The following is a 14,497-nucleotide window of genomic DNA, read 5'->3' as shown; positions in this document are numbered from 1 at the left end:
GGGACCCCGGGAGGAGCTGAGAGAGGAAAAGCCACTTGCTGCCTCTGCAGAAGCATCACCCTGCCTGAGTGTGGGAGGGGGCACTACATGCAGAGACACAACACTGCGGGGGGGGGGGCACAACCCAAAATGGCTCCTTTGATTTGGCTCTTTCCCCAGCGCAGGGCTCAGAGATGCTGCTATGGGGGGTTCAAAGGGGCTTGGTAGGTTTTGTGCTAGTGGGAGGGGCCGGGACAGAAGGGGAACAGACTCACTGGGTTTCCTCCCAGCAGGCAGAGCCAGAGAGTCCCAGCGCGTGTCTGCAGGGGCAGGGCCTGGGGGGACTCGGGGGGCGACAGGGACTCAGGCCCCTTCTGACACCTCCCCCATCGCCCCTCTCGCCCGACCGGCTGAGGAGACACGTCGAGAGTTCGCTCCCGAGCGCCCGTCTGCCAGGGGCCGGGCAATGGCCGGGATGGAGCCCGCTCAGGTAGGGGGTTCAGGGAGCTGCTGGGCGGGGCAGGGAGGAGACAGGGTGGGATGAAGCTGCTGAGTTTCTGAGCAGGCCCATGGGCAGGGTGTGACCGCGCCCCCATTTCTAACCCAGGCCCCAGCCCCAATACTGTGACCTGAGCATCCAGCCAGAGGTTGCTGGGAAACACAAAGGGAAGCTGCCGGGATTCCTGTCCCTGCCCGTGGCTCAGAGCTCGGCTTCTGCCTCTGCCTCTGGCTAGCTAGTAGGGAAAAGGCCCTGCCCTCTGTCTGCCGAGGGGGAGGAGGACGAGGATCTCTGTGCCCATCCCCTGAAGCCTCCTGGCTGCTGGAAACAGGCTGGGGATGGGATTCTACTTCTCCCGCGCTCTCAGAGTTATTTTTCCCCGTGACGACTGGGATGGTGGCTGGGGCTGCAGGCAGTGGGTGAGGGACTCTTGTTGTTGCAGATGCGGGTGACCTTCGAGGAGGTGGCTGTGTATTTCACCCCGGGGCAGGGGGCGCTGCTGGGCCCCGCTCAGAGAGCCCTCTACAGGGACGTCATGCAGGAGAACTACGAGGCGGTGACCTCGCTGGGTAAGGGCGTCCTGGCCCCTCGGGGATTAGGAGCCGTGGGGTCTGCGTGTCCGACACGGGTCAGGTTCTTCCCTGCTCAGGTGGCCTGGACAGGAATGGGTTCCATGGGCACAGCTGCCGGGGGAGAGCGACTTGCATCTCCGCACCCTGTGCAGTGAGACCAGGGTGTCAAACCCTAATGGACGTGCTAAATCATCCCCACCCGGCCCCTCTAGATTTCAAGGCGCGGGTGGGGGGGGCATGTATTCTCCTGTCTGTGTTGTTTTTCACTCGCACCCAGAATCCCTGTTCCCCTCCGTCCAGCTCTGGGCTCTGCAGGTTTAGAAACAGGCAGGGGTGTAACTGCAGAGCTGTGAGTGTCAGCAAGGGCCCCAGACTGCCCAGATCCTGGGAACTCCTAGGGAGGGCGTCACAATTCCTCTCACCTCCCCACACCTCTCCCTCTCCCCAGGGGGCTCAGTGACCATGTTCCCGTCCTCTTGGGTTGCACATTCCCCAGCAGAGCCCGGGGACAGGTTCCACTCACGGAATGTCCCTTGGGACAGATGCTCTCCCCACCCTCCATGCGCCCTGACCTGCTCTGATTTCACCCCCTGCGCAGGGTTTCCCGTTCCCAAACCTGAGCTGATCGCCCGGCTGGAACGAGGGGAAGAGCCCTGGGAGCCCGACCTCCAGGCCAGGGATGAAAGAGAGATCCTGAGAGGCACCCGCACAGGTGAGGACTCACACAGCATCTGGCATCCTTACATGTAGGGCAGGGTGTGGTCAGCTGATATTGCTCACGGTTTTCCACCAATCTTGTTAGGTGCAGGAGTTTCCCTGTGAGTGCTTGTGGGGAAGCAGAGGGACAAGCCAAATGCTGGGTCTGAGCAACATCAGTGTGTTGGGTTTTCCCTTGGTGCTGTTCCTCTGTCTACCCAGCTAAATGACTTTTGCCTGGATTGTCTCTCTCCCAGCAGGTGATGGGACAGGGAGTGAGAATGAAGAGAGGAACCAACCAAAGGAAGCTTCTGGGGAAATGGAACCGCAGGCGGCCTTTGTGGGAAGAGCAGAAGGGAATGTTTCCCAGTGCTTGGAACAGGGAGAGGTCAGGGGAAACTGGCACAGGTCGGAGAGGCTCCTGGGGAACCACACAAGTGAGGAAATGGATGAATCTGTTAAATGTGGGGAAGGACACAAGCATCCCACAGCCCCGCAGACAAACCCCAAGGAAGAGAAACACCAGGAATGGCGCAATTTTGGGAAGGGATTTATTGTGAGCCCAGAGCTTATTACAGTGCAGACAGTAGATAATGGAGAAAAAAACCCTCAGTGCTTGGACAGTGGGGAAGACATCAATAACAGCTCAGATCTTACTACTGATGGTGGAAGCCAAATAGTAGAGAGAGGCTCTCAGTGTCCTGAGGGAGGCAACAGTTTGATTTGGACGTCGGCCCTGAAGACACGAGAAACAAGCCACACAGAAGAAAGACCCCATAAGTGCGTAGATTGTGGGAAAACGTTCAAAAGAAAGTCAGCCCTTGTTAATCATCTGGTAGTCCACACAGGGAAGAGACCCCACAACTGCTTAGACTGTGGAAAAAGTTTCCTGAAGAGGTCACTCTTTGTTAAACATCAGGCAGCCCACGGTGGAAACAGACCCCATAAGTGTTTAGATTGTGGGAAAAGTTTCAAATGCAAATCAACTCTTGTTGCACATCAGGCAATCCACACAGGAGAGAAACCCCATCAGTGCTTAATCTGTGGAAAAAATTTCACACAGAGGTCGTCCCTTGTTGTACATCTGAAAATCCACACAGGAGAGAGACCCCATAAGTGCTTAGACTGTGGGAAAAGTTACATACAGAGATCAGACCTCGTTAAACATCGGGCCATGCACACAGGAGAGAGATCCCATAAATGCTTGGAATGTGGGAAAAGTTTCACAGGCAGGTCAAACCTTCTTTCTCATCAGGCAATCCACACTGGAGAGAGACCTCATAAGTGCTTATATTGTGGCAAAGATTTCATATGGAAGACCTCTCTTGTTGCACATCAGGCAATCCACACAGGAAAGAGACCCCATAAATGCTTAGACTGTGGAAGAAATTTTATAAGGAGACTCGATCTTGTTTACCATCAGGCTACCCACACAGGAGAGAGACCCCATAAGTGCTTAGAGTGTGGGAAAAGTTTCATACGGAAGATAGACCTTGTTTACCATCAAGGAATCCACACAGGAGAGGGATCTCACAAGTGCGTAGAGTGTGGGAAATGTTTCAGGTCACTCTCTGCCCTTGTGTCACATCAGAAAATCCACACAGCCGAGAGACCGCACAAGTGCTTGGAATGTGGAAAAACTTTCAAACGGCGATTCGACTTTGTTAAGCATCAGGCAATCCACACAGAAGATAGACCGTATAAGTGCTCAGACTGTGGAAAAAGTTTCATACGTAGATCTGACCTTGTTAACCATCAGCCAATTCATACAGGAGAAAGACCCCACCGGTGCTTCCATTGTGGAAAAAGTTTTACACATAGGTCAAACCTAACTCAACATTTGGCAACCCACACAGGAGAGAGACCCCATCAGTGCTTAATCTGTGGGAAAAGTTTCACACAGAGGTCAGCCCTTGTTTTACATCAGAAAGTCCACACAGGAGAGAGACCCCATAAGTGCTTAGATTGTGGAAAAAGTTTCAAAAGGAAGCCAGAACTTATTCAACATCAGGGTATCCACACAGGAGAAAGACCTCACAAGTGCTTAGACTGTGGAAAAAGTTTCACGCAAAGGGCAGCCCTTTTTACACATCAGCCAATCCACACAGGAGAAAGACCTCATAAATGCTTGGACTGTGGGAAAAGTTTCAAATGGAAGTCTGGCCTTGTTTCACATCAGAAAATCCACACAGGGGAGAGACCCCATCAGTGCTTAGACTGTGGAAGAGGTTTCATAAGGAGGTCAGATCTCAATAAACATCAATTAATCCACAGAGGAGAGGGAAACGATAAGTGTTAAGTTGTGGAAAATCTTTCATATGGAGAACTGACATTCTTAAACAACAGGCAATGCACACGGGAGAGACAGCTCATAATTGCTTTGACTATGCAAAACAGTTTCATATGGAAGTGAGCCTTTGTTTCACATCAGAAAATCCACACGGGGGAGAGACCCCATCAGTGCTTAGACTGTGGAAGAGGTTTCATAAGGAGGTCAGATCTCAATAAACATCAATTAATCCACAGAGGAGAGGGAAACGATAAGTGTTAAGTTGTGGAAAATCTTTCATATGGAGAACTGACATTCTTAAACAACAGGCAATGCACACGGGAGAGACAGCTCATAATTGCTTTGACTATGCAAAACAGTTTCATATGGAAGTGAGCCTTTGTTTCACATGAGAAAATCCACAGGGGAGAGAGACCCCATCAGTGCTTAGACTGGAAAAAGTTTCATAAAAATATCAGCAACCCTTGTCAAACATGATGTAGTCCACACAGGAGGAAGATCACAAAAGTGCTTCGACTGGAAAAAGTTTTATGTAGCGCTCAGCCCTTCTTAGTCCATCAGGGCGTCCACATAGGAGAGAGAGTTCATCTGTTTGAGACGTTTGATCCGGAGCTCAGAGGTTTGAAAACGAGCACTTCAGAGAGGAGAGAGACCCCATGAGTGTTTGGACTGTGGGAAAGTTTCATTGGGAGGGCAGATTTTTTTAAATGTCAGTCATTCCACGCCAGAGTTTGACCTTAGGAGTGCTTGGGCTGTGGGAAAGGTTTCAGAAAGAGCTCAGCCTTTCTCAACGTTACGCCGTCCACACTGGAGAAAGACCCTGGAAGTGCTTAGACTGTGGGATATATTTCTGAAACGGATCAGTCTTTTGTTTTACATCAGGGAATTCACACAAGTGGGAGGGCTGCTCCTCACCCCCCCCCCCCCAACTTTGACTCTTGTACACTATGGATGTGAGTGAGTAGTCAACTAAAAATTAATCTTGTTAATCTAGTCGACTGCTCGACTACTTGCATTGCCTCCCTCCTTGCTGATGCTGCATCAGTCAGCAAGGGGGGGAGCAGGAGCCGGTGCTGGGGAGAGGCATCAGAAGCATCAGCGTGGGTGTGGGGGTGCAGGGCAGCTTACCTGCCCACCCTGCTCTTACTGCATTTAAGCTGCAGAGCCGCAGCAGCAGTAGCTCCTGGGCCCAGCGTGAGCTGGGACTGAGCGCTTCCTCCCTTACCGACTGATCGTGTGGTTGATAAAAATTCTATCAACTACACGATGAGCGAATTACCCACCTTGTAACATCCCTTCAGCACACCCAGCGTTTTGCCCTTCAAGACCCCGAGCCATACCTAGCAAAACGTCACTATAAAGTGATCATTGTACTTGGTATGCTGTGTTGCAACTGAAAGCAGTACATTTGAAAATGCATAGACATCCAAGAATATTTAAATAGATGGTATTTGATTATTTTTTAACAAATATATAATTCATAGTTCATTTTTTAATCACTTGCCAGCCCTAGAAGATAGCAGTTGTAGTAATCCCTCTTTACCTATATTTTGTTGCTGTCTCGGAATGTATTTTGTTAATTCACAAATCAAAAGGAAATATTAACATTTAGATTATACTTAGGTGTGATGATGTCACTGTATGTACATATCTCTCTTTAAAGTTGGTGGTAACCTGCGTATGACCTGCTTTAGGGATCATGATGGGAATCCATGTAGTCGAATTCCCTGTGATGGGAATAGAAGGTTACTTCCAACACCTGTTGTTCACCTGAGGATTGTGTGGTGTTGAGAGGCTGCAAAAAAGTCTATACAAACTCTCGGTACCTGATCCTTTTATCTCAGACCTTCTCTAGCTTTATTTGGTGGGAATCGGGGCTGTAAGACTAAACTCTCCCCTCTCGTCTGAACTGCCCGGTGTGATGGCGAGTCGGGGTTCCCCCTCATCCTGCAGCCCCATAGCAGCAAGAACAGACTCCAAGGCTACGTCTACACTGGCATGATTTTCCGGAAATGCTTTTAACGGAAAAGTTTTCCGTTAAAAGCATTTTCGGAAAAGCGCGTCTAGATTGGCAGGACGCTTTTCCGCAAAAGCACAGCGTCCGTGGCCAATCTAGATGCGCTTTTCCGCAAAAAAGCCCCGATCGCCATTTTCGCGATCAGGGCTTTTTTGCAGAAAACTAATCTCTGCTGTCTACACTGGCCCTTTTGCACAAAAGTTTTTCGGAAAAAGACTTTTGCCCGAAAGGGAGCAGCATAGTATTTCCGCAAAAGCATTGACAATCTTACATGAGATCGTCAGTGCTTTTGCGGAAATTCAAACGGCCAGTGTAGACAGCTGGCAAGTTTTTCCGGAAAAACGGCTGCTTTTCCGGAAAAACTGGCCAGTCTAGACACAGCCCAAGGGTTTATTGCTTCTCCGGGATAGAGCACAGCATAGACGTGATGTGGTTTCAGGAGTCAGGGCAGGATGTCTCAGACCCCTTGGGTTAGGGGGTCCATTGCCCCCTCCCCCTGACTCTCATCCCTCAGTTTAGGCTGTTTTCTTCATGTTTCTCGGTCAGCAGCTGCCCCTTCCCCTGAAACCTCCCTTCCTTTGTACCGTCCCTTCCTCAACCAGTCGGACAGGTTGGGTCTTTGCCTACGTGACCTTAGGCAGCCGTCCTGCTGGCCAGTGCTACAGATACCGGCCAGTAGGGGTCACCCCCAGCCCAAACAGCCCACTGCATCACACCCGGATATTGCAAAATACAGGACTATGTAGCACTTTAAAGACTCACAAGATGGTTTATTAGATGATGAGCTTTCATGGGCCAGACCCACTTCCTCAGATCAAATAGTGGAAGAAAATAGTCACAACCATATATACCAAAGGATACAATTTAAAAAAATGAACACATATGAAAAGGACAAATCAAATTTCGGAACAGAAGGGGGATGTGGGGGGGGGAGGTAAATGTCTGTGAGCTAATGATATTAGAGGTGATAATTGGGGAAGCTATCTTTGTAATGGGTAAGATAACTAGAGTGTTTGTTGAGACCCACGCGTAAAGTGTCGAATTTTAGCATGAATGCCAGTTCAGAGGATTCCCTTTCAAGTGCAGATTTAAAAGGTCTTTGAAGCAGGATGCAGGTAGTTAAGTCGTTGAGACAATGTCCTTTCTGGTTGAAATGGCAAGACACTGTGTTTTCTTTATTGGATATTGTCCCGGATATTGGACACTGAACAGTCACCTGAGGAGACGATTCTGAAAAGAGCTCCTGGTAATTCGACAGCAACATCTGCACAGTGCAGCTGACCCTACGGACTCTGTTCCCGTCTCTGTGTACAATGATCTTGTAGCCAACACTCTTTTCTCTCTGCAATAAACCTTAGTTGAGTTAATAAGAATGTGCTGTAAGAGTGTATTTGGGTAAGAGCTGAATTATTCTTTAACTTGGTGGGTGGATGTGTCTGATCCTTCAGGACTGGTAAATCATCTTGTTTTAGATGATGAACAAGATATTCAGTAACTCCATCATGTTTAATTGGGCTGTCTGTGAGGGAGACCAAGGCTGGGTGACTTTGTAGCAGGGGCAATCAATGGGCAGACTGTGGGTGAATCGGATTTTCCCCCCTTGGGGCTGGATTGTCTTATCCCCAGATATTCTCACACTACTCAGCTGGCCCTGCTGAAAAGCCATTAGGGTTTGTATATTTTCTCCCTTCTGGGCCAGAATGCCACAGATCCTAAAATGGGCAGAGCAGGGACAGTAAAAGGTGGGGTTTTAGCGTCTGTGCTATTTCATTCCAATGGGGTGAGACTCAGTGTTCCCTCTAAGATTTTTCCATCCATGAGCAGGGTGAGTTTTGTTTCATGCACCAAGATTGAGGTCCTGTGTGCATGTCCACTGTGGCACCCCCCAGTATCATATCGATAGATAGATATTAAATGTTATGGAAGAAAGAATATTAAAACAGCCCCTTGCCAGTCCCAAAGAATAAAAGGAGCCATTAAATCAGAACTTCCACCTAAGCAGCCTTATATTTATGGCTGACCCTAAGTGCCAATGTAGTGTAACATGCCATCAGTTACAGATAAGGTAAAAAGACATCATCCCCCTCCCCCCCCCACACACACATACCTATACCTGCAATGTTTGAATAACAAGCTGTTTTTCTTAAAGACTTGTGCTGCTACCCAACACCAGTAATAAATGGTGGCCGGAATGGGTTTCTTGGCAAAGAGAAACTGTGGCTGTTCTCAAGGTTGGCAGAATCTGCCCTGCCACAAATGATACTAGTTTGCAATCATGGATTCCCAAACTGTGGGAAGGAGGGGGAGGCGTGAAGAAATTCCAGGGGGGGCGTGAGGCGACTCAGCCTCTTTTCCCCCCATCAGGTTTTGCTGCCTCCGTCAGTTCCTTTTTTTTGCTCAACCAGTTTTGCTGCTATTGGTTTTTTTTCAGGGTGTGTGGAGTGTGAGGGCTTTTCAAAAATCAAAAAGGGGGCGTGATGCCGAAAAGTCTGGGAACCACTGGGCTAGAGAGTTGATGGCTGCCGGAGTTGGAAGTAGGGCTGCAGTGTATGATGACTACGTGGCAAACCTGTTATAATATGATGATTGTTTCCTACAGCTTTTCTACGATGTGCTGCTGCTTCCTTTCTTCTCGGATGTTCCTTCGTCCTCAATAGGACCCATATCCCATTCCATGCTGCGCATTCCATGCTTATTAAGTTTGCAGATGATACCAAACTGGGTGGGGTTGCAACTTCTTTGGAGGATAGGGACATAATTCAAAATGACCTTAGCAAGTTAGAGAAATGGTCAGAGGTAAACAGGATGAGGTTTAATAAAGAGAAATGCAAAGTGCTCCACTTAGGAAGGAACAATCAGTTCCATACATACAAGATGGGAAGCGACTGTCTAGGAAGGAGCATGGCGGAAAGGGATCTAGGGGTCATAGTGGACCACAAGTCGAATATGAGTCAACAGTGTGATGCTGTTGCCAAAAAAGGAAATATGATTCTAGGTTGTATCAACAGGTGTGTTGTAAGCAAAACTCGTGAAGTCATTCTGCCGCTCTACTCTGCACTAGTTAGGCCTCAGCTGGAGTACTGTGTCCAGTTCTGGGCACCACATTTCAAGAAAGATGTGGAGAAATTGGAAAGGGTACAGAGAAGAGCGACAAGAATGATTAAAGGTTTAGAGAACATGACCTATGAAGCCAGGCTTCATGAACTGGGCTTGTTTAGTTTGGAAAAAAGAAGATTAAGGGGGGACATGATAGCGGTTTTCAAATATCTAAAAGGGTGTCACAAGGAGGAAGGCGAAAATTTGTTCCTCTTGGTTTCTGAGGACAGGACAAGGAGTAATGGGCTTAAAGTGCAGCAGGGGAGGTTTAGATTGGACATTAGGAAAAAATTCCTAACTGTCAGGGTGGTCAAATATTGGAATAAATTGCCAAGGGAGGTGGTGGAATCTCCCTCTCTGGAGATATTTAAGAACAGGTTAGATAGACATCTGTCAGGGATGGTGTAGACGGAGCTTGGTCCTGCCTTGAGGGCGGGGGGCTGGACTCGATGACCTCTCGAGGTCCCTTTCAGTCCTATGATTCTATGATTCTATGATTCTAAAACTCACTCCCTCGATTTTAAAAAATGGAGGTAAAGGAAAATTAGCAGGGAGTAACATATAACCAACACATATTTCTAAAATTTAAGATTAATCACAACTGATTTTTTTAATCCCTTGATTGGCCTTGAAAATAGTCTTTGCAGTTTTACCTGTGTTTACCTGTATCTTGTTCCTAGGCAGGAATACCTTTTGTTAATTCAGAAATGAAAAGAACATATTAACTATTAGACTAATCTGGGGTGTAAGGATATCAGCTGATTATATATTTTAGAAGTGTCTGTCTGTCCATCTGTGTGTGAGTCTGTTCAAGAACGTGTAGAAGCTGTAGAAACCATTTTCATATTTAGCTAGAAGCCATCTTGTATAACAGAAACCATTTCAGCTTTTCTTTCAAGCACGTAGACCAGAGTGAACTTTCTATCACCCCATGTGCCAGGCCAAGACAGATGTGCTATTGGAATGTGTTAATTGGGCTGGTTTGGACAGGAGAGGTACTCCCTCGTACCTATCCGCCATCTTGTTGACAAGGCTTTATTTTTCCTAGCTTAATTGATGACTTCTGTAATTGGATACCCTGACGTCAGGCTGTTTGGTCAAGGGTATAAAGATACTAGGATTGATTGTATTAGGCAGCCTTACTGGGCCCGGCTTTGCTGGGACCACGTTTGGCTCATGCTGTGCTTTATTAATTAATAAAGCTGTTTGTTAGCTGCCTAAACAGAGAGGAGCATTTTTTTGTTGCTTCAACAAACGCCTCCTAAATGGTAAGAGCTAGGATCACCATAGTTGGTGTGCCGCTTCCTCTTATCGTAACTTAAAGTGAAATCGGGGGTTGGGTTGTGTCAGGATGATGGGATATGCTTGGAATTCAATTGTTTCTTAAAATGGAAAGGGAGGGGTGGGGTAGGAGGGAACTATACTGCAGAATGACCACAGGAGGGCAGCATTAGTCCAGAAATGGGTACTGGGACAGCTATAACCCCATTGGACCACAGAGGGCAGGGGCACAGAAAGGGACAGTTATCCACACTGTATTTCAGAGAATTTGTCTGTGTGTCTGTCTGCCCCCCCTCCCCCCCCGCTGAGGGACATGCACCCCTCCCCTGACTTGCCTGCTTCAGCTGTGGCAGCCATGGACAGGCGTTTCTCATCTGGCCCCAACTGTTGCAGCGGGAGAGGGCTGGCGTAGTCCTTTCTCTCCTGGGCAGCCTGCACACTGAACCCCCCCCCCCATTCTCACCCCATCCAAGAACAATGATTAGAATGGGGAAAAAAACGTATTTGTGTTAACGACCAAACAACACTGGGTAAATCTGCAAGTTTTGTGTGTGCATATGTCTCTTTATGTTTGTGGTAAACTGAGAACTGCATTATGGATAATTATGTGACTCCATGTAGTTGAATTCCCTGTGATGTTTAGGAAATAGAAGGTTAATTTGAAAGCCTATTGGTCCTGTAGCACCTTAGAAACTAACAAAATATATAAACAGTATCTGAAACAAAATACAGGACTATGTTGCACTTTAAAGACTAACAAGATGGTTTATTAGATGATGAGCTTTCGTGGGCCAGACCCACTTCCTCAGATCAAATATTTGATCTGAGGAAGTGGGTCTGGCCCACGAAAGCTCATCATCTAATAAACCATCTTGTTAGTCTTTAAAGTGCTACATAGTCCTGTATTTTGTTTCAGCTACACCAGACTAACACGGCTACATTTCTATCACTATATAAACAGTATCATGAGCTTTCATGAGCAAAACCCACTTCTGAAAGTTCACGATACTATTTACAGTATATATTTTGTTAGGCTCAAAAGTGCTACAGAACCATTGTTGTTTTGTAAGTTTTTTTTAGTTACGGACTAACAAGGAGATTCGAACACCTCTTGTTCACCCAAGGGCTGCGTGGTGTGGAGAGGCTGCAGAAATGTCTATAAAAACTCTTGGCACCTGATTCTTTTGTCTCAGACTTTCATTTGATCCTAGGTTTTCTTTTCACATATCCTGCCACGCCCCCACCAGCATGGCCTGTTTTGTCCTTCCAATATGTATTTGAATACTTCCAATTTGTACCCTGGTATCACTGAGTCCCTCTGATTATCCTCATGCCACCAAGTCTCTGTAATGCCTATTAGATCAATATCCTCATTCTATAATACATGCTTTAGTGCAGTGTTTCTCAACCAGTGGTACCAGTACCCTTAGGTGTACTCAAGAGAAGTCTGGAAAGTATGTCAACACAACTGAAATTTGGCTGTGAAATTTGGTTGTTTAGGTTTTACAGCACTTTATTATTTTTGTACTTTTTGCAACCAAAAATTTCATCGCCTGCACGGCTACCGTTAAGTTGTTTAAACAAATGTGTTGCAATGGTAAAAAAAAATGGTGTGTGTCTAAAAACTGTAGGTACTGGGATATACTTCTAGAGGTGCTTATAATTTTTTTTAAAAAAAGGGTACTTTATGAAAAGAGGTTGAGAAACACCCATCTTATTACTTAGACTAAGCACTTTTTAAACTTGTCACCTTTTAGCTGTGTGCCAAGATAGAACTGAATGGGACTCTTTTTCATCTGCCTGTGTCACACCAGAGCTCATCCATATTTTATCACCTATTATCCTCGCGTCCTTACTAGCACATAGAGAATCTCTATTAATCCCTAAGACATGAAACTGTCCAAGCCACGCTGGCATTCCCGCAACCCTTAGTTTGAAAACTGCTCTATGACCGTTGACGTTTTAAGTTCCAGGAATCTGGTTCCATTTTGATTTGGGAGCCCTCCTTCCCCTTCCCTACAAGTTTCCCAAGTTCCTAATAAACCTAATCCCCCCCTTCCCTACACCATCATCTAATCCGCACATTGACACCCTCTAGTTCTGCCTAACTACCTCCCATGCGCGTTGTTAGCACCGAGAAATGTTTTTAAAGATTAATAAGGTGTGTGGATGTGAGACGTCTGACTGATTTTTCTGTGCAGAAAGTTACAGCCCTGTTCCTCGGATCCAGGGTCTCTCACCTGTGGGTTACCCAGTGTTTTATAACCCACTTCCATTCCCTAAATAAAGAGGAGGCTGTGCATAAAGCAAACCAAGATAAAATTTAGTAGGGAACAATAGAAAATCAGGGAACTTGGAGCAGAGAGGTAACATGCAGGCAAGGAAAGCAACAAAGAAAATAGTGATCCACGTGATACAGTAACCTATTTAGTGGGCTTGAAGCCCAGACCCAGCTTGGTAAACTCTATCTCTGTCAGAGAAGTCAAGGCGAGGAGATCACTATACAAAGTGACTAATGGTGACTGCTACTTGAATGATGCACAGGACCCTTGTGGGAAGGACAGTGAGGAGTCCCACCATGTTATTCAGGGAGAGCACAGAATGGCAGGGCTGTATCTAGACTGGCCAGTTTTTCCGGAAAATCAGCCGCTTTTCCAGAAAAACTTGCCAGCTGTCTACACTGGCCGCTTGAATTTCCGCAAAAGCACTGACTTCCTACTGTAAGAAATCAGAGCTTTTTGCAGAAATAGTATGCTGCTCCTGTTCGGGCAAAGTCCCTTTTGTGCAAAATTTTTGTGTAAAAGGGCCAGTGTAGACTGTTGAGATTTGTTTTCCGCCAAAAAAGCCCCGATCGCGAAAATGGCGATTGGGGCTTTTTTTGCGGAAAAGCGCGTCTAGATTGGCCACGGACACTTTTCCGCAAAAATTGCTTTTGCGGAAAAGCGTCTCTGCCAATCTAGACACTCTGTTCTGAAAATGCTTTTAACAGAAAACTTTTCTGTTAAAAGCATTTCTGGAAAATCATGCCAGTCTAGACGTAGCCCAGGTGATTCAGGGATGCAGGTGAGTGGATGGTGTTTGGTGGTGGATAAAGGGTGGGACGTCTCTTCCTTTTTCTCCTCACAGGCGCTGATGTGCGGGATGAGTCTCAGAGAAGACCCACACTCTTGCTGCCTCTGGGCTGGACAGTAGTGACTAGCGTCACTCACAGTCTTATATAGCCCTCTTGGCGGGAAAGCTGAGGGGAGCGGAATTGTCACCAAGGCGGGAAAATCTGGTTTGAACCAGATCCCCAACGGTCCCAGAATGTTCCAGAGGGAGAGGGCAACGCCCAAGATGGAGCCCAGGCATCAAAAGGGACTAACGCCATTTTGTTTTACACAAAATCACGATTTTAACATTGAAATTGTTAACGTAGAGTCATAAACATGCAACACAATTATATATTTATTCCAAATTAATGACTAACAGTGGGGAACTAGAAGCATTTCAGAGAACATTACCATGGTGGTCCTGGACTACAAGCTCTTACGTAGCAGACTAACTTTGGTCTCTTCTATCCCTCCTTATATCATTGGTACCTTTACACATACCCCAGCTGGGGCTCCTCCCCAGCACTACATATATACAGCCGGTCCCCGAGTTACAAACGAGTTACGGACCAAACACTTGGCCGTAACTCGAAGTGTTCGTAACTCGGATCCCATTGGGTTACATGGCGACTACGCTGTTCTTAAGCGCGGATCGCGTTCGTAACTCGGGGACTGCATTTACGACTGCTTTGGTCGTGAAGTGCGGATGGTCGTAAGTGGAGGTGGTCGTAAGTCAGAGACCAGCTGTATCTATCTAGATGTCTTGAGAGATCTGCAACCCTCACACCGGACAGGTAAGTGACCAGGCGGTTCTTCTGATCATTGCAAACTCATCTATCTACGTTTCTAAAGAGAGTATCTGGAAATGGATGACAGGAGAGGGATCACATGAGGATTACCTGTTGTGTTCCCTCCCTCTGGGGCATCTAGTATTGGCCACAGTCAGCAGACAGGATAAAGGGCTAAACTGACCCA

The 14,497-nt window shown here is 47.1% G+C and overlaps 1 protein-coding gene and 1 pseudogene across 3 annotated transcripts in view; both read left to right on the top strand.

Moving 5' to 3' along the window:
* Positions 1 to 5,499, top strand: part of LOC102456205 (uncharacterized) — a 36,435-nt pseudogene extending 30,936 nt beyond the window's left edge.
* Positions 1 to 14,497, top strand: part of LOC106731862 (zinc finger protein 251-like) — an 89,105-nt gene that overhangs the window by 21,261 nt on the left and 53,347 nt on the right. The gene's annotated exons all lie outside the window — the stretch shown is intronic.

The sequence above is a fragment of the Pelodiscus sinensis genome, chromosome 32 (genome assembly GCF_049634645.1).
Source record: "Pelodiscus sinensis isolate JC-2024 chromosome 32, ASM4963464v1, whole genome shotgun sequence".
Classification (NCBI taxonomy): domain Eukaryota; kingdom Metazoa; phylum Chordata; order Testudines; family Trionychidae; genus Pelodiscus; species Pelodiscus sinensis.
This window is presented reverse-complemented; position numbering and strand designations above follow the sequence as displayed.